Genomic DNA, 18,582 nt, shown 5'->3' with positions numbered 1-18,582 from the left:
GAAGAATGTGTATTTAGCCTGTCTTTGTGACAAGCTGTTCTTGTTAGGAAAGAGTTATATTACACTAGCTTTCTGTTACCCACATGTTGGGGACTGTAAATTTCATTGCCCATCTAGTATAAGAACTGCAAATGAAGCAGTTTAGTGTGCTAAAAATACTATTTTAAGTACATTCCAAGGGCAAATAAACGAGAACTATATGCTATTGGGTATTATCCATGTGATTGTTCTAATGTCATTTTGCTTGGAATTTATGCAGTTCTTCTTCTCTACTCAACCTCTTAAGTGCAAATAATTGAAGGTTGTCAAAACATTTGAAGTAACTCTGACCCTCATGTGTACAATAATAATAAGGTGCAGAAAAAGTACTGGCCTCCAAAAAGGGGAAAAGTTCACTCCTGAATGGCTTAAGTAAAAATAAAATGAGTTTATATAAAGTTTGCTAGGAAACAGGAAGTTAGAAAAAACTGTGATAAGGAAAGCCATAAAGAGCAATGGTGACCTAGAAAAGACGGATCTGAAAATGCAGAGGGAAACGTTTTGACACAGATGCAGGATCATTTCTCTAAGGGTTTTTTCTTTTCCTTTTTTTTTTTTTTAAGATACAGCTTAAAAAGTGAGGATTAAACTCATCATAATTCTATAAGATTAAGCACATCTGATGAGGGGGGAAAATGATTATTCACTCTACTGGAATTGCCTTAATGAAACCATCTTGATGAAAGCTGCGTCTTAAAATACTCATCCAGTGATGAGGACTTATTTCAAGATGTAAACCAAGGCGGCTGTTGGAGTGAGGCTTGCTTGTGAAGCACACCACATCTTCAGGATGTTCAGCTAAGCCAGATTACAGTGTGCTCACCAAGTGTCCCTCCCAGATGGCTTTTCTGGACAGCCAGTTCCCACCCCAGTGGTATACTGGAAGCCATCAACAACTAGTAAATCTATGAACACAATTCAAGCAAAGACATGGGGTCAGAGCACAGTGGCTTCAGACCTTGAGCCTCTTCCTTTCACCTTGGGAATCCCCGTCTGCTCAGGCCAAGTCCTTTCCTCAGGCTCAGCCATGTCAAGCTCTTTTCAATGTCTCTCTCTTCACTGTAGCTGTTGATAAGGCCCACAGTTGATCACCAGGCTACCAGCCCCTTTTCTGTGCTCATGAAAACCAAAAGCTTTTGAAGTACAAATCTTAAGAGAGGAGACATTCAATTTCAGCTGGGCATGGTGGCTCAAGCCTGTAATCCCAGCACTTTGGAGGCTGAGGCAGGCAGATCACCTGGAGTCAGGAGTTCAAGACCAGCCTGGCCAAGATGGCAAAACCCCATCTTTACTTAAAACACAAAAAATTATTGAGGTGTGGTGTTGCACACTTGTAGTCTCAGCTACTAAAGAGGCTGAGGCATGAGAATTGCTTGGACGCAGGAGGCAGAGTTTACAGTGAGCTGAGATCATGCCACTGAACTCCAGCCTGGGCGACAGAATGAGACTCTGTCTCAAAAACAAAACAAAAAAAAGAGAGGAGACATTAAATTTTGACTGCTCAAATCTGCTGTAAATTCTCTTGTGCATCATTCAAGATACAAGTCAACTGTCATCCTCTAAGATATTCTAGTTCTTCAATAAGACAAGACATTACGTCTTCTGAGTTCATGCAGTGCTATACATACCTCTATTATCATATACTCTTATCATTACAGTAATAATCTGTTGACATATCCATGGGTGTCTGTAAAGCAAAAATTCCAGGGCTACTCAACACATGTGTGGAATGAATATATCAATGAAGGCAGCTGCGAATGGAGGATTATGGGAAGTAGATTGTCTGTCAACACCCATTAAGAAACAAAAGCTAAACATGTTGAATGGCAGGAATTACTGATGTGAAACCTGGATCTGGGCCACGCTTTGGCGTGAGGCACTTGAACCACATAAACAAGCAAACTGGATGGCTGGGATTTGTTTCTAGTGACTTATCGTTGACATACTTGTTGATGTTAAGACTCCTCTTTCCAAAGTCAATACCTTCATCCAATCACTGCCAGATATCTTTCCCTGAAGAATTTATTAAACTGGACACCAGGGAACTCCAGAAATAATAGAGATTGAAGAAAGCACTTTGTATTCGTGATGATCTGAATTAAAATTTAATTGGGTTTGAGATGGAGTGAGTGGGAAGCTGCTAAGGTTAGTCTTCTACGGCAAAGGAGGGAAACATTTTCTGCTGTGTATGAAGCCAACACCCCACCTCTACACTGGACTCCCCATATCCAAAGACCTTTGGCATTTTCTGTTTAGCAAAAAGGCTTCGAGTCTTTAAAGACAGAAAAGCCAATTATATGACCAGTTGGGTGGGGAGACCCTTGCTCTGCTATCCCAAAAGGCCTTCAAAACCTTTCTGCTTGATATTATGTAGGTATAGTGATGGGTACATCATAACAAGCCAGGAATTTCAATGATTCATTGAGAGAGATAATAACATTCCACCGGAGGGAGGGAAGGCAGGTAGGATTCTGCCACTATTTGAATAGGAGGAGCTATTGATTAGAATCTATTGTTTGGAATCCAGAACACTGACTGTCCCTTTGAATGAGGATGGGAAATTCCAGGGAAAACCTTTTCTGATAAAGTTGTTGGTTTACACAAGTGTCCTTACTTTAAGGCTATTTTTAATTAGCTTGTTAGTTTATGTAATTGAGGGTTGTTGGGGGTGGAAAGATGGGTGGTGGAAAGACAAACCATGATTTCATCTCCATTATAAACACAGGAAATACGTGGGGCTACAATAGGACTTTACAAGTTGTATTTTACAAGTTGCAGGAAATACCATGGAAGAACACAAGCCTTCCTTAAGGCAAGATGAAGTCCAGCCCAGAGCAAAATTCCTGTGTCTCCATTAGGAAATAGAGACTTACAACGTGCAGGGCCTGGGCAAGAGTGTAAAGAGAGGCCCACATATGCCAATGTCTAAATGTTTACAAATAATAAATCAAGCGAACCAACTCATAAATATGCCTTAGCCTCCAACCTTGGCTAGTATACCTTCATAACAACCTGGTTAGAGGCTCAGCCTTCTTGCCATTGTGTGCCAGGGTATGGCAGCCTGGGAAGAGCCAGCAGCCAGCCGGCCTTGATCTCTTCTCCTGTGGTCTGCTTCCATCTGCTTTTAGCTCAGACACTGGCTTCTGTGGGGGTACCAGGACGGTCCTCACATGTATGCACATGGGCACCCCAAGAAGATGTCAAAGTTGTGTCCACACCCCCACAAACAGAAGCTCCTTTGTCATCCTCAGGGCTAGGGCTGTCTGTCTTCGGGAGGCTGGAGATGGGGGAGAGACCCCGGAAGCAGGTTCCTCGTCATTTGTGTTCCTAATATCCAGAGCATGGTGTGTGTGTGTGTGTGTGTGTGTGTGTGTGTGTCGTCGGGGTGGGAGACACATAGGCTCCAGGGTATGCACATCTCCTTGGAACTAAGAACTCTTCACTCTGTACTAAAGAACGTGGCCATGGGAAGACCAGAATGGAGTGCTCTAGGCTAGGACATGTCTGGGTACAAAAATCTCAGTAGTGAGTGCGACAAGACAGTAAACATTTAAACAAACTAGTAGAGCAGACCTGCCTTATCTGTGGTTTCACTTTCCAAGGGTTCAGTTACCAGTGGTCAACTGTGGTCCAAAAATATTAAGTGAAAAATTGCAGAAATAAACAACTCACAAGTTTCCAATTGTGCGACGTTCTGAGTAGCATGATAAAATCTCGAGCCATCCAACTCCATTCCACTAGGGATGTGAATCATCCCTTCGTCTAGTCTGGATACAGACTGTGGATGCAGTAGTGAATCCACACTGTTTGCACTCTCCACCTGTTAGTCACTTAGTAGCCGTCTAGGTTATCAGACCAACTGTCCCAGTATTGCAGTGCTTATGTTCACATCACCATTATTTTACTTTATAATGGCTCCAAAATGCAAGAGTAGTAAGGCTGGCAATTTGGATATCCCAAAAGAGAAGACATAAATTCTCCATTTAAGTGAAAAGGTGAAAGTTCTCAACTTAATAATGAAAGAAAAAAAATTGCATGCCAAAGTCACTGAGGTCTACAGTAAGAACTCATCTTCCATCCATGAAATTGTGAAGCAGGAAGAAGAAATTTGTGCTGGTTTTGCTGCCACACCTCAAACTGCAAAACTTATAGCCAAAGTGCATGATAATTGCTTAGTTAGCATGGAAAAAGTGTTAAATGTGTGGGTGGAAGACATGACCTGAAACAGAATCCGATTGGCACAATTGGGTCTGGTGCTATCTGCGCTTTCAGGCATCCACTGGGGGTCTTGAGTATCCCCAAGGATAAGGAGGGGCCACTGTAATAGGAAAATCACATTGTAGAGACTATGGGGATTGCAGACATGGCAGAACCTTTAGCGGGTAGAAGTAGTGAAAGTTCCACTGTCAGGGAGGGAAAGGAAAGACGGCAAGACAAGGACAGAAGGTGAATAAGAATCCAAATATTGGCCAGGTGCGGTGGCCCATGCCTGTAATCCCAGCGCTTTGGGAGGCAGAGGCGGGCGGATCACCTGAGGTCAGGAGTTCAAGACCAGTCTGACCAACATGGAGAAATCCCGTCTCTACTAAGAATACAAAATTAGCCGGGCATGGTGGCACATGCCTGTAATCCCAGCTACTAGGGAGGCTGAGGCAGGAGAATCACTTGAACCTGGGAGGCAGAGGTTGCGATGAGCCGAGATCGTGCCATTGCACTCCAGCCTGGGCAACAAGAGCAAAACTCTGTCTCAATTAAAAAAAAAAAAAGAATCCAAATATTTGCATCACAGTGGGCTGAGAAGGCAAGCTCAGTTGTGCAGCGATGTGCAGTGTTGGCCCTACACCTCTGTGAGGGAGTTTGGCTTAGGATAGGCCTCTCTGGGTGTCTGAGGAGGCTGACCTGAAACAGAGATGGTCTGGCAATGTGAATGGAAAATACCAAGGATGGCATGGAGTTCACCTTGGCCACTGTGCCCGGCCAAGTCCTTGGGTCTCTTAGGGGACACATGGAAAGGCAGGAAACCCCCCACCATGTGAGTGTAATTGTTCAAGGACCTGTGTGATGTCACCCACACCCTGTCATGTCTGTGGAAGCCACTTCTTCCACAGCCACCAAGCCATCTCGGCTCACTGCAACGTCCACCTCCTGGGTTCAGGTGATTCTTCTGCCTCAGCCTCCCGGGTAGCTGGGATTACAGGCACACAACATCACACCCAACTAATTTTTATATTTTCAGTAGAGATGGAGTTTTGCCATGTTGGCCAGGCTGGTCTTGAACTCCTGACTTCAAGTGATCCACCTGCCTTGGCCTCCAAAGTGCTAGGATTACAGGTGTGAGCCACTGCACCTGGCCTTTTTTTTTTTTTTTTTTTTTAAGATAGGGTCTCACTCTGTCACCCAGGCTGGAGTACAGGCATGATCATGGCTCACTGCAGCCTCGAACTCCCATGCCCAACCGATCCTCCCAGCTCAGCTTCCCAAGAAGCTGGGACCTCAGGTATGAAGCTAACTGCCTGGGTAACTTTTTAGGTTTTTTCTTTTTTTTTTGTAGAGATAGGGTCTTGCTATGTTGCCAGGCTGGTTTCAAACTCCTGGGCTCAAGTGATCCTCCTACCTGAGCCTCCCAAAGTGTTAGAATTACAGGCATGAGCCACCGTGCCCAGCCTAGAACATTTTAAAGCAAATCCCAGGTATCACATCATTTTACTCCAAAATACTCATAAAGATTTATTTTCCCTAGAGTATTTTAAAACAACCCAGACATTAGCATGCATCTCTAACTGATAAGAACTGTTTTATCTTTAACATAATCACTTGCCTTTATCATATCTAACATTTATAATCATTCTTTAATATCACTGAATATCAAATCCACATTCATTTTCCCCTGATGGTCTCAAAAATGTCTTTTTCCAATCAGTTTGTTTGAATCAGGGCCAATGAAGGTCCTGACTTCAGCAGGATGGAAAGCCCCAGTGTGTGGCTCAGGCGCCAGAGCCTCTCGCACGCCTTCCCCTCAACAAGAACCACGTGGCATCTCAGCTGAACCGGGCCACAAGACCACAAGTGACAAGGCTTCATCTTCTGGGCTTTCTGGCCTCTGGAGAAGTAAGTCTCAGTGGGAACTGCAGGGAGCTGGCCCCTGTGGCACTGGAGTACTCACTCCGCAGTCCTAGGCCGAGAGCCACTGTCCAGAGCCTCCCAGTCCTCCCAGGATTTAGGTCACTGAGCCACAGTAGACCTGCAATGAAAGTGGGTTCCTGCTCTCTCTGGTACCGCCTCTACTTTTCATGATTTGATCTTTCTAGTTAAAGGCCAAAGACAAGCTGCATGGGGTGACAGAAAGAGCTGAAAGCAGGGACGGCAGGCTGAGCACTCTCTCTGTCCCTGTCTGACCGGGTGGCCTTGAGCAAGTCTCTGACCAATCAGTTTCTTTACTTCCAAAGTGAGAGGGAGGGACTCAACAATCCCTAAGACCCTCTAGCTCTGACATTTTATGACTCTAAGCTCAAAAGCCACCAAATGACTTTGTTTCTGCCCCTGTGCTAGATGTTGGAAGTACACTGATGTCTCTCTTCCTAGATGATAAACTGTTCAAGGGGAGGGGCTCTATCAGCTTTTGTCATCACCAGACTCTAGCACGGCACAAAGCGCATTCTAGGCACTCAATAAATGTTGCTGAATGGGGTACCCAATCCAACAACCAACTCTCGAGCATCTACAGTGAGCCAAACACCATGTTAGGCTGGGAAATCACAAAGATCTCCCTGGAGAGGCTAATATTTAAATAGGGAGATGTTCAGTGGAGAAGAAAAGTTTGATAATTATAAGAGAAGTAGCTATGGGTCTTAACCTAAGATAAAGAAATTGGGCTGGTGGCCCCCATCTATGAGCTTCCTGCTCCTCAAATTTTACCCTGTCAGCTACGCTTAATTCCCAATCCACCCACCTGCTTCAACAGCAACACCATAAAGAGTGGTCCTAGGACAAAGAAAAGGCAGAAAGATGTCTGTGCCAATTTGCAAAGAGGAGTATCTCCCAAGTAGCATCCGGAGCCCTTTCCAGGGTCAGCCTAGGGAAGCCCACAGAAACGATGTGGATGGCTAAATATTCCCCACGTAAACTCAACCACTCTGCATCCTCACGGAGGACAGGCATGTAGATCCGCCCAGAACAACTGCATAGTTTCACCTCAAGATGGGCTAAGGCCGGGTGTGGTAGCTCGTGCCTGTAATACTAGCACCTTGGGAAGTTGAGGCAGGAAGACTGCTTGAGCTCCGTAGTTTGAGACCAGCCTGGGCAACACAGGAGGCCTCATCTCTAATAATAATAATAATAATAATAATAATGATGATGATAAGATGGGCTAAAACTACAGGGCAGGAGAAGGTCCCCAGTGAGGTGGATTTCCTCTAGGTAAGGAGCCTTCAGGATAGGGACTGGGCCACTGCTGCTGTCCCGCCCAGCTGTGCGGGGAGGGTGAAATGACTGTTCAAAGTCTCTCTGGGTCTTTGGGTGGAAACAAGGATTTCTTGAATTCACAAAGCTGGCAAGGCTTTGAATCACAGCCCAGAACTGAGTTCCGCACTGCCAAATCCACATCTGAGAGAAAACAGCCTTATGCTCTACCTAAGAAACCGGATAAACACACTACCTCAAGAAAAGACTTCCAGGAAGCATCCCAGCAAAACAAAACCAAATCCCTTTCAAAACAGTAACCAGGTCCCGTGGTGTCGAGACGACAGCCTCGCTGTCCTTGTATCCTGGTGCCCATCTCGGAGGCCTCCATGGGGCTTGCTGGGCCTAGTAGTTCACTCCCTACATGGGGACAGGCGCACCCTGGAGAAGATGTCATTAAAGTGTAATTTTAGAAGTGAAGGCATCTTGGGGATCATCTAGTCTTGCCCCTCCCTCAATTCACAGACAACTTCCTTCCTCTGAGCCTCTCCAGCCACCCTTAGAGAACGCAGGAAATTCACCACAGTAAGCAAAGACATGATGTCTTTATGACCAGGAGTTTGCAATTCCAGCTAATTACAGCCAACACTGGCTCACTGCTGCGCTATGATTTGGAGTCTTAAAGCTTCTGTGTGGCTCAGCACATGTGGTGGAAAAAAAATTGAAAGAACTCTGCAACAGAAACTGGGGGAGCACTTGCAGGCACATGTGTGCAGCAGGAGTCCCCGGCAGGACGCGGCTTAAAATCAGACACACATGGCCCAGCCAGAGACTGGAGCTGCCAATTAAGGCTCAGAAGTTTTGAAAGGAAGAGCTGGAGGGGAGGAAAAAAACCCAGCAACTTGTTAACAATTAGCAATCGGAATCCTTTTTTAAAAATAAGACCTGGGACCTGTGGACAAGAGGGAAGTATTTTGCTGAGAAACCATCAAAACAGCACTACTCTGAGCATCCCTTCTGCCAGAAAGCTCAAAACAGTTGATAAATCTGAAATTACTTATTACTTTCCCACATGGGACTCAGGGCGGACAATACTGTCCCCCATTTACAGAGCAAGGAGACAAAGTCACAGCAAAGCTTCTGCTTTCCTTTATTTCACTCTGGAAGGAATAACTGGACTAGCTAGAAATCCCTTAAAGAGTATGACTTTTATTTTTCAAAGACCTTGTCGATACATCCTACAAATGAAAGGGAAAACGGTAAGAATCTATGACCCCATTTGCTCATAGTTGCATAAAGAAATGCTGGTGCCTGGCGCCGTGGCTCAGGCCTGTAATCCCAGCAACTTTGGGAGGACAAGGTGAGCAGATCACTTGAGGGCAGGAGTTCGAGACCAGCCTGGCCAACATGTGAAACCCCATCTCTACTAAAAATACAAAAATTAGCCAGGCACGGTAGCAGACACCTGTGAGGCTGAGGCAGGAAAATCGCTTGAATCTGGGAGGCGGAGGCTGCAGTGAGCCAAGATCACGCCACTGCATTCTAGCCTGGGCGATAAAGCAAGAACTCACTCTCAAAAAAAAAAAAGAAAAAAAGAAAAAAGAAAAGAAAGAAATGCTGGAAGGCGATCTTTTTATAGTTCATAAGCGTAATGACTGGGTGTTCATGTGCGTGTTTGAGATGTGCCACCCTTGAACCTTGTTACGATGTCGGTATATTACCCATCTGACATGAAAAGAAAAAAAAGAAATGCTGGAAACAAATAAGAGTGGTTTCTTGTGGCAGGTGTGGGGACAACAGGGCCGATGAACACAGAGGGAAGGGCAAACTTGTGTGTAAACCTTCCTATCATTTTGTTATTTGAACCATGAGCATGTTTCCTATTAAATAATAAAATTCAGTGCAAATATATTCTATAGAAAAATGAAACAAGGGGCCGGGTGCGGTGGCTCACGCCTGTAATCTCAGCACTTTGGGAGGCTGAGGTGGGCGAATCATGAGGTCAGGAGTTTGAGACCAGCCTGGCCAACATGGTAAAACCCTGTCTCTACTAAAGATACAAAAAAATTGGCCGGCGTGGTGGTGCATGCCTGTAATCCCAGCTACTCAGGAGGCAGAGGCAGGAGAATTGCTTGAACCCAGGAGGCGGAGGTTGCAGTGAGCCAAGACTGAGCCACTGCACTCCAGCCTGGGCAACAGAGTGAGACTCTGTCTCAAAAAAATAAAAATAAAAATAAAAATAGAAAAGAAAAATGAAACAAGCAATGGAGCCCCACTTTTCCTCCTGAGTAGGCTACGTTTGCAGGGAATCCAGTACAGCATGCTCCTCCAACACTGTCTAAAGATGAGCTATGGAGAGGGAGCATGATATCGCTACTGCACCTACAGAACGATGGGGAGACCAGACACTGGAAGGGCTCTTCTCCGAGGTCCCCTGAACATCGTGGGCAGAATCAGCACCACATTTTCCAAACCCTTGCCTCCTGACCACGGGTGAGGTTGGGCCCTCTCTGAAATGGTAGATACCTTACACTCACATTTAACAAGGGTGAGGTACTCAAGTCATTGAGTTTGTTCCTTTTCTTTTCTCCTTCTCTCTCTTTTTTTTTTGTTTATGGTGCTATGCTCATCACAGCAACCAGAGTGATTTTATTAAAATCCAAATTTGAGGCTGGGCACAGTGGCTCACACCTGTAATCCCAGCACTTTGGGAGGCCAAGGTGGATGGATCACCTGAGGTCAGGATTTCGAGACCAGCCTGGCCAACATGGTGAAACCCTGTCTCTACTAAAATTATAAAAATTAGCTGGGCATGGTGACGGGTGCCTGTAATCCCAGCTACTCGGGAGGCTGAGGCAGGAGAATGGATTGAACCGGGGGGGGGGGGGGCGGGGGGGTTGGGGGGTGGTGGGAGGTTGCAGTGAGCTGAGATCGTGCTACTGCACTCCAGCCTGGGGGAAAGAGCAAGACTGTCTCAAAAAGAAATAAATAAATAAAATAACATACAAATTTGAGCCTGTTCTTCGAACACTCCCAGTGAGTCCCAAGTGCCTTTCCTCCAGGCAAAGTCCTCATCCCTTGGCATGGGGCTCATGATTCTTAGGATCTTAGGATGGCGCTCACTGGACTCTCCACTTCACCTCCCACTTCCTTTTCATGCAGCATATTCCCCACTTTCTGTCATTTCCTGCACATGCTGGAGTTGTCATGCCTCTGTGGCCCTGTGTGTGCTGTTTCCTTTCTCTGGAATGCCATTCCCCTTTCCCCCATCTGGTGAATTGCTAATGACATTTTAAGATCAAATGCTACTACCTCCTCTAAGAAGCCAGCTCAGGCCTGGCCCAGCCCATCCATGGCACACAGCTGGCCGCTCCTCTGTGTCCCCACAGTCCTCTGATTGTTCCTCTATTACAGCATTTCCCATGTCAACAGCAACTTTACATGGCAGTGGTCTGTTTTCATGCCTGTCCTCAGTAAACTGTGAACTCCTGCAAGGTGGAACCCTGGTGGTTGCCTCTATGCCCTCTATGCCACAGTGGTGGACCCAGAATATGATGTTTGTCAAACAACAGTGAAACTAGCACTTATGCCGCAACTTCTATGTGCCTGCCCTGATTCTAAGCATTCCACACGTAATAATTCATCTGCTCCCCGCCAAAACCTGAAGAAGTAGCTACCAGTGTCATCATGATCTTACCGATAAGTACACCGAGGCACAGTGACAATTACAAAGCTAGTAAGTGGCAAAGCCAGATATGGAATCCAGGAAGTCTGTCTCCAGAGCTTAGGCTCTTAACTACTACGTAATAATATCTATCAATAGATGAATGAATGAAATAACCAGAAATCAAACTCCCATTCCTAAGGCAAAGGTCCTCCAGGTTCCAATTTCTAAAATCCCAAGAATAGCTACCACACTGGGAATCTGGGATGAGGGGACAACCCAGCAAAGTCCACATAAGCATTTCAACTCCGGGAGCTCCCAGTGACACAGAACCAGCTAGCACAAAAGAGCCCTGCTCTCAAGTTACTTTCACACGCGGACATAGCCTCACCCAGAAGCACCAGAAAATCCACTCAAAGTTTCCCATAGCCACCCCCAGGGCCACCCTGCCTCCTTCCTTAAATTACAATGAAACTTGAGATTTTTGAGGTTTCTTCATGATGATCTAGCTCCAAAACACAATGCACATGGAAACAGGAAAGGTTTACCACTAACTCTCTAAGCCACCGGCCTGTGGTTTCTGCCCTGTGCTCTTCGGGACTCTTTCTTGGAACTGGGCTGAAACGTCCCTTGGGCCTGCCTGCCACTGTTGTCTGATGGGCCCAGATAACTGACAAGGATGGATACTTTGAGACACTTGCCTGGGGCCTGCCTTTCCACCACCTTCTCCAAATCTGCTTACAGCTGCTTGCAGAGAAGAACAGATCAATCTGGCCTTTTGCTGGTGAGCAAAGCAGAGTATGAGAAGAAACCTACACCCCCGGGGCAACGGATAGATGGGAGAATGCGTCTCCAAGGGAGATTATGGTGGAAATGAAATCAGGTTTGAGACAAAGGCTTTAGGCTGGAGACTTGGCTCTACTATTCACTAACTTAAGGACTTAGGTTACTTACCATATTTGAGTCACATCTGCAAAGGAGGTTAACGGCTTCCTCATGTGTTGTGATGAACAAATGGAATATTATATACAAAAGGGCTTTGTAATCTAAACGGTGGTTTCCAAGCCTGGTTAATTGTCAGAATTGCCAAAGGATTTTTTTTTAAATTACAGATTTCTGATCCTCTTAAGCCTACTGAATTAAAATTGCCAGGAGGAGCCCAGGAGTCTGTATTTTCAGAAACTTTCTGGGAGCTTCTGAAGCATAATGACAACTCTAAAGCTCTGTGCAAAGGCTGGCAGTATTATAGCCCCATGGTGAAAGAAATACCAGGTCTGAATATTATGCTTAAAGGGTAACCCCCTAGAGTTGTCAGACTTTCATGTGAAGAATTTCTAAGGAATGTGACTTCACTATGGATATTCAGAAAAGAAGCCCAATTCTCTACCAAGCTGGAGCTTAGAGACCAAAGAAGTCAAGAAGGGCAGTTTTCTCCTTGGATATCTAGACGGTTCCTTCTGCCATTGAGCATTCTCCTAGACAAAGAACAGTCTCAAAATATCCAGAGACACACAGACATTTCCCATCTCTCTCAGTATCTGGCAGAAGCAGGAGAACCAGAAAAAACATGTTGCAAGTTAGAAATGGACCCGTGCAGCAAAAGACAATCTTCAAGTGTTTGAGACCAGTACTTGGGTTCCTGGAGTGCAGGAGAGAACCAGGACACCTATCAGTAATTAGGAGAGGCAGAATGTTTAAGTGAAAGTCTTGCAAGGCGAGGAAGCAAGAGAGCATGAGGGCGGAGCTCTAGGTCCCACTGGGCCATCCACCAAGGGCAGCCTTCAGCTGGTCACTACCCACTCTGTCCTCTGTCTTCATCTGCAAAATGTGATACAACTTGTCTACTGCAGGAAGCTTTGTGAGCTTCAAACAAAATAACAGATGCAAAAGGTTGCAGGGCCCTGGGAGAGGGCAAATACCATGTGATGTCTTTATTCTTCAAAAGTATGATGACTAATGCATTATACCACAGATGTGAATATTCTCCCAAGAATTAAAAAGTCCGTATAACTGTTCATCCAATAAAGTGTCTTCTATGAATGTCATTCTTTGACTCCTTAAGAAAAATAAGCCTCTCTCTGCTAAGAGGCATCCCCAAAGAACAGAGTAGCATGTTTCTAAATTTCACCCAATAGCAGCGAAATGCATTAACGGATTTGCCGATAAGCTACTAAGCCTAAGAGGTTATGTTAGGAGACTTCGAAAAGAAGGGTTAAAAGTGAGCAACCTCACTGGGGTAAAAAGGAAAGATCCTGGAAGGCTTTTGGAAACCACTAAGTAACAAATGTAGCTCCCACCTCCCACCCACGCACCACTGGAAATAACTTTAAATAATGCATCTGAGAATGTCTGCAGAACAGGCAGTCTGGATTAAGGACTTTTAAAGGGATGGTGTTTGAACAAGGATTCTTTCAGAGAAACCATCTCGAGAATTACTGAACTCTCAGGCAAGCTCACCCTGACAAATATCCTTAAGCAAGCTTTGAGCTAGAGCTGAAATCCTGGTATGGTAAATATCATCATATGGGAAAGCAATTTATAGCAAAAAAGATTTAGTGGTCCTCCCGGCCACCACACTCCCACTCCCACCCCCGGTAGTGTTGTGGAAGATTTGCTTACTCTAAGTGAACAGAATTCCATAAAGAGCTTGGCTGGTCATTCAGAATCTGTTGTAGAAACTGACCTAGAGTCATTCATTCTTTTTTTTTTTTGAGACGCAGTCTTGCTCTGTTGCCCAGACTGGAGTGCAGTGGCGTGATCTCGGCTCTGCAAACCTCCGCCACTCAGGTTCAAGCAATTCTCCTGACTCAGCCTCCAGAGTAGCTGGGACTACAGGCACACGCCACCATGCCTGGCTAATTTTTTGTATTTTTAGTAGAGACGGGGTTTCACTGTATGAGCCAGGATGGTCTCCATCTCCTGACCTTGTGATTTGCCCACCTTGGCCTCCCAAAGTGCTTGGATTACAGACGTGAGCCACCGTGCCTGGCCAAGTCAGTCATTCTTTTAACATCTACTATGTGTCAGACATTTTTCTAGCCTTGGGGATATAGCAGAGAAAAAAAAAATACAAAGATTTTTGACCTCATGCAGTTTATATTCTAGGGGAGAGGACAGTTATAGTAAGCGTTTTGGAAAAAATAAGGCAGGGAAGGGTGGGAAGGGATTCCTATTTTGCATGGAAAGATTAGATAAAGGTAATGAATGAGTCATGGAGGGAGAGCTCTGTGGATAGCTGTGTGAAGAGCCTTCCTGGAAGAGCAAGCACAAAGGCCCCAGGCAGTGGCGTGTGTAGTATATTCAAGGAACAAAGAATAGACCATGTGGCTTCAGATGAATGGGCAAGGAGGAGCATGCTAGGAAATAGATTCAGAGAGGTAGCAAGGGAACACCCGAGAGATAGGAAGTCTTTAGATTTAACTTTGTGATACAGAGAACATTGGGGCATTTTGAGCAGTGGAGTGATTCCATCTGCCTTACACTTTGAAAGGATCTCCTGGCCGGGCGCGGTGGCTCACGCCTGTAATCCCAGCACTTTGGGGGGCTGAGGCAGGTGGATCACGAGGTCAGGAGATCCAGACCATCCTGGCTAACACGGTGAAACCTCGTCTCTACTAAAAATACAAAAAAAATTAGCCAGGCATGGTGGCAGGCGCCTGTAGTCCCAGCTACTTGAGAGGCTGAGGCAGGAGAATGGCGTGAACCTAGGAGGCGGAGCTTGCAGTGAGCCAAGATCGCGCCACTGCACTCTAGCCTGGGCGACAGAGCGAGACTCCGTCTCAAAAAAAAAAAAAGGATCTCCAGCTATTCTGATGAGAAGACACTATAGGAAAACAAAAGCCAAAACAGGGAGACCAGGTTGGAGGCAATTGCAATAACAAGCAAGAGAGAATGCCAGGGATTTGGATCTGTGGAAGCAGCGAAGCTGACAGATTCACTGATGGACTGGATGAGGGAAAAAGTGAGGCGCTAAGGGTGACTCCAAGGCGTTAGAATGAACATCTGGAAGAAAGAGTTACCCTGCTTGGACATGACAAGACTGTGTGGGAGGACCCATGTTTGAGATGCCTATTTGACATCCACAGGAGATGTTGAGTACGGCGTCTGGATAATGGGAGAGAGGACTGGGTGGGGGATGTAAGTGCAGGAGTTGTCAGCATATGGATAGTACATAAAGCCAGGAGTTTGGAGACTACTGTGGGGGTGAGTTTAGACAAAGGAGAGAAGGGGTCCGTGGTTTTCAGCTGAGGGCTCTCCAATATTTATAGGTGAGGAGATGAGGAAGCCAGCCAAGGAGTTGGAGCAGAAGCAGGCACTGCAGTAGGAGGACCAAGAGAGAAGAAACTCCTAGAAGCCAAGGGTCTTTAAGGAAGCATTGAGAGAGGACTGATCGCCTGCATCCAATGCTGCTGATGGAGGATGGAATTGCTCATAATATATGGCACTACTGTGGCCATTAGTGACCTTGATGACAGCAGCTTTGGGGGGCAGCATGAGAAAAGCCTGATTGAAATAAGTTTAAGAGAAAAGAGGAGGACAGGAAGTGGAAACAGCCAGTAGAGACAACTTGTTTGAGAAGTGTTACTGTTCAAGAATCTGATTTAACACGTTAGGTTTTGCAAGAAGAGAAACAGATGAAATGATCTTTCCAGCTACTAAGGCTGATTATTACTACCTTTGCTGGGAGGCTCCTTGACCTATGTGATGGGATACATAGATGCCTGGTTCTGATGAACTCATGATGTGAACCACAGGTTTTTCCCTCTCAGAGACTTATTTTAAGGAGGATGAAGGGGAAAAGACAAGGAGAGAGTAACAAAAGAAAGGGACAAGAAAAATTGTAAGAAAGACTTTTAAAGAGTTTCAAGCCATGTTAAGTTTCCTAAACCATTTCTTTTCCATTGCAAACATCACTAACATAACTCCCAAATTTCCTGGTTAAATTTAGCACAGATGTAAAATTTTGAGCACTGGTGGACATGGGTGTCTAAACCAACCATCTGATGAGGAAATTGAAGCTTAGAGAAGGGAATTGACTTCCGGGCACTCCCAATTATTAGCCGTGTAGACAAGTTACTTTTAACCTCAGCATGTTAGTTAATCCATCTGTAAATTGGCAGTGTAAGAATACCCATCACCAATCTAACGTAATCATGCTTAGATTGTTAGAACAGCAGCTAGCACATGGTAATACTCAATAAGTGTTATTTATTTTTGAGAGACGGTCTCACTCTGTCGCCCAGGCTGGAGTGCAGTGGATCAATCATGGCTCACTACAGCCCCAGCCTCCTGAGCTCTGGTGGTCCTCCTGCCTCAGCCTCCCAGGTTGCTGGGACTACAGGCATGTAGCAAAATGCCCAGCTAATTTTTTGTATTTTTAGGTGAGACGGTGTTTCACCATGTTGCCCAGGCTGGATTATTCTTTATTTCTGTTGCCCAAGTCACGTGGAGGAATTGTGTCAGATTGGAGTAAGAAGAGGATGATTCTACCTTATCCCTCCCGCCACAAAACACACACATGCGCTATGAGTTAGCTTTTCATTTCTGACCCTCTAATATCCCTTTTTTTGGGCTCCAATCAAAAAGACTTTTCTTTATTCCATACTATTAATATAAAAAGTACTATAATTGAGGTGCTGCTGGGTGCAATGTTAGTTTGCTTTTACATATGTCATCATACTTAATCCTCACACAATCCTAACTGTCCCACTTTTCCCCCTAAATATCCCATTTGATGGATCAAGAGGCCAGTGCTCAAAGGTTAAATAACTCGGTCACACGGCTGGAGATGGCAGATACAAACCTGGAGTCTGTGAGACTCCACATCCTCTCACAAGTCTGCCCAATAATATAACACTAGTACCCAATGCCATGCACTGACTTAGTGACTTACAAGGAATCTGAGGCTCTAGGGCTCTATGTTAAGTAGTTTTAGAACAAGAAACGCTTCATCCGAAATGTATTTTAAACATTAGACTAGGTAGGTATGCATCCACTTTCTTGGATGTGTTTAAAACTTGGGTGAGGCCAGGCATGGTGGCTCACACCTGTAATCCCAGCACTTTGGGAGGCCGAGGTGGGAGGATCACTTGAGTTTAGGAGTTCGAAGCCTGCCTGGCCAACGTGGTGAAACCCTGTCTCTACTACTAAAAATACAAAAATTAGCCAGACTTGGTAGCGGGTGCGTGTAATCCCAGCTACCTGGGAGACTAAGGCAGGAAAATTGCTTGAACCCAGGAGGCGAAGGTTACAGTGAGCCAAGATGGCGCCACTGCACTCCAGTCTGGGTGACAGAGTGAGACTGGTGACAGAGTGAGACTTGTCTCAAAAAAAGAAAAAAAAAAAGGAAGAAAGAAACTTGGGTGAGGAATCCACGTACAGTTGAATTTATTCTCAACAGGCAAGGACTGGCCTAGTGTCATGGGGGGTGGCGGACAGTAGGGGAAGGGAACAGGAAGTCATTTGTTGGTGGTTGACCAGGCCCCCTGTGACTTCTCAGAGTTGTAGAACTGCCACCAACAGTCACAGCAGTTCCTGGAGAACAACGAGAAACTTGGGGTCAGCCAGAAGGCACCTGTGGTGATATCACGAGGTACAGCGGTGGAAAATATACACTTTCTAAGGGGCTGTTTCCCCACTTTGCTGAACACAAGGTACCAGAGAAACTAATTATAGCCACTGAGGGCAATTGACATTTACAAGTATCCGTGCTGTGTGCAGTGCTTCTCCCTCTACTGATCTGTGGCCACAGCCACACCTAATGCATGTGGTGGAGGCCACAGGATCCAGGCAGCCTGGGTGTGACAAGGACACCCTCCTCCCTACCCCTTCTTACTGCCAGGAAATCTCTCACACTACTGCAGGTCTGATATATTCTGATGTGATTATCTCCTCCAACTGTGGGGTAGCATCACTTCCCCAGGGGCAGAGAGGGAACCTGGCCCTTCTGCTATCGGTTAGTCCAGAAGTGGCAGTTCTTAGGACAGGCAATGAGGATTTGGAAGGAAGGCCTTAGGTGGGAGAAGAGAGAATCTCCATGTCTCTGGGCCTTGCTTTCTTATGCTAGTACTCCTGGGAGTCTGGCAAAACTTGAGGACTTTTCTGGGAGCTAGAGGACAGGGGTCTCTGTCATACAGTGGTAGCTTTGAGGGAACCCCCTGAGAATGGGCTAGTCCTAAGCGTAGTCCTGAACCTGAGCTGCTAGTAAAGTCTTGTTCAGTTTGTTACACCTTGGCCTCAGCTGTGCTATGGGAAATTAAGGCATCAATCTGTGTGACTACTCGGACAGGATGGGAGAAGGGGAGATGAGGCTATAATCGTCATGATTCCATCTACCATCTCCAAATTATGAGGCTAGAAGAGCCATGGCCAACAGCTTCTACTGGGAGGAAAGGCTAGGCTTTTGTCTCTCTCTTCCTTCCAGCAAAGCTTTCTGGGGCTCCCCTCTTTAGCCTGGTCTGGTGTTCAAGATTCAGAAAACT

General features: G+C 45.7%; 1 protein-coding gene and 1 non-coding gene across 9 annotated transcripts in view; one reads left to right on the top strand and one right to left on the bottom strand.

Annotated features, from left to right (window-relative positions):
- UBASH3B (ubiquitin associated and SH3 domain containing B) overlaps nucleotides 1-18,582 on the bottom strand; it is a 157,047-nt gene that overhangs the window by 78,655 nt on the left and 59,810 nt on the right. The gene's annotated exons all lie outside the window — the stretch shown is intronic.
- LOC129479984 (small nucleolar RNA U13) lies at nucleotides 9,065-9,168 on the top strand. Its single transcript, XR_008656898.1, has one exon. It is a non-coding gene; the product is annotated as a small nucleolar RNA U13 (small nucleolar RNA).

This window comes from Symphalangus syndactylus, chromosome 3, assembly GCF_028878055.3.
Source record: "Symphalangus syndactylus isolate Jambi chromosome 3, NHGRI_mSymSyn1-v2.1_pri, whole genome shotgun sequence".
Classification (NCBI taxonomy): Eukaryota; Metazoa; Chordata; class Mammalia; order Primates; family Hylobatidae; genus Symphalangus; species Symphalangus syndactylus.
This window is presented reverse-complemented; position numbering and strand designations above follow the sequence as displayed.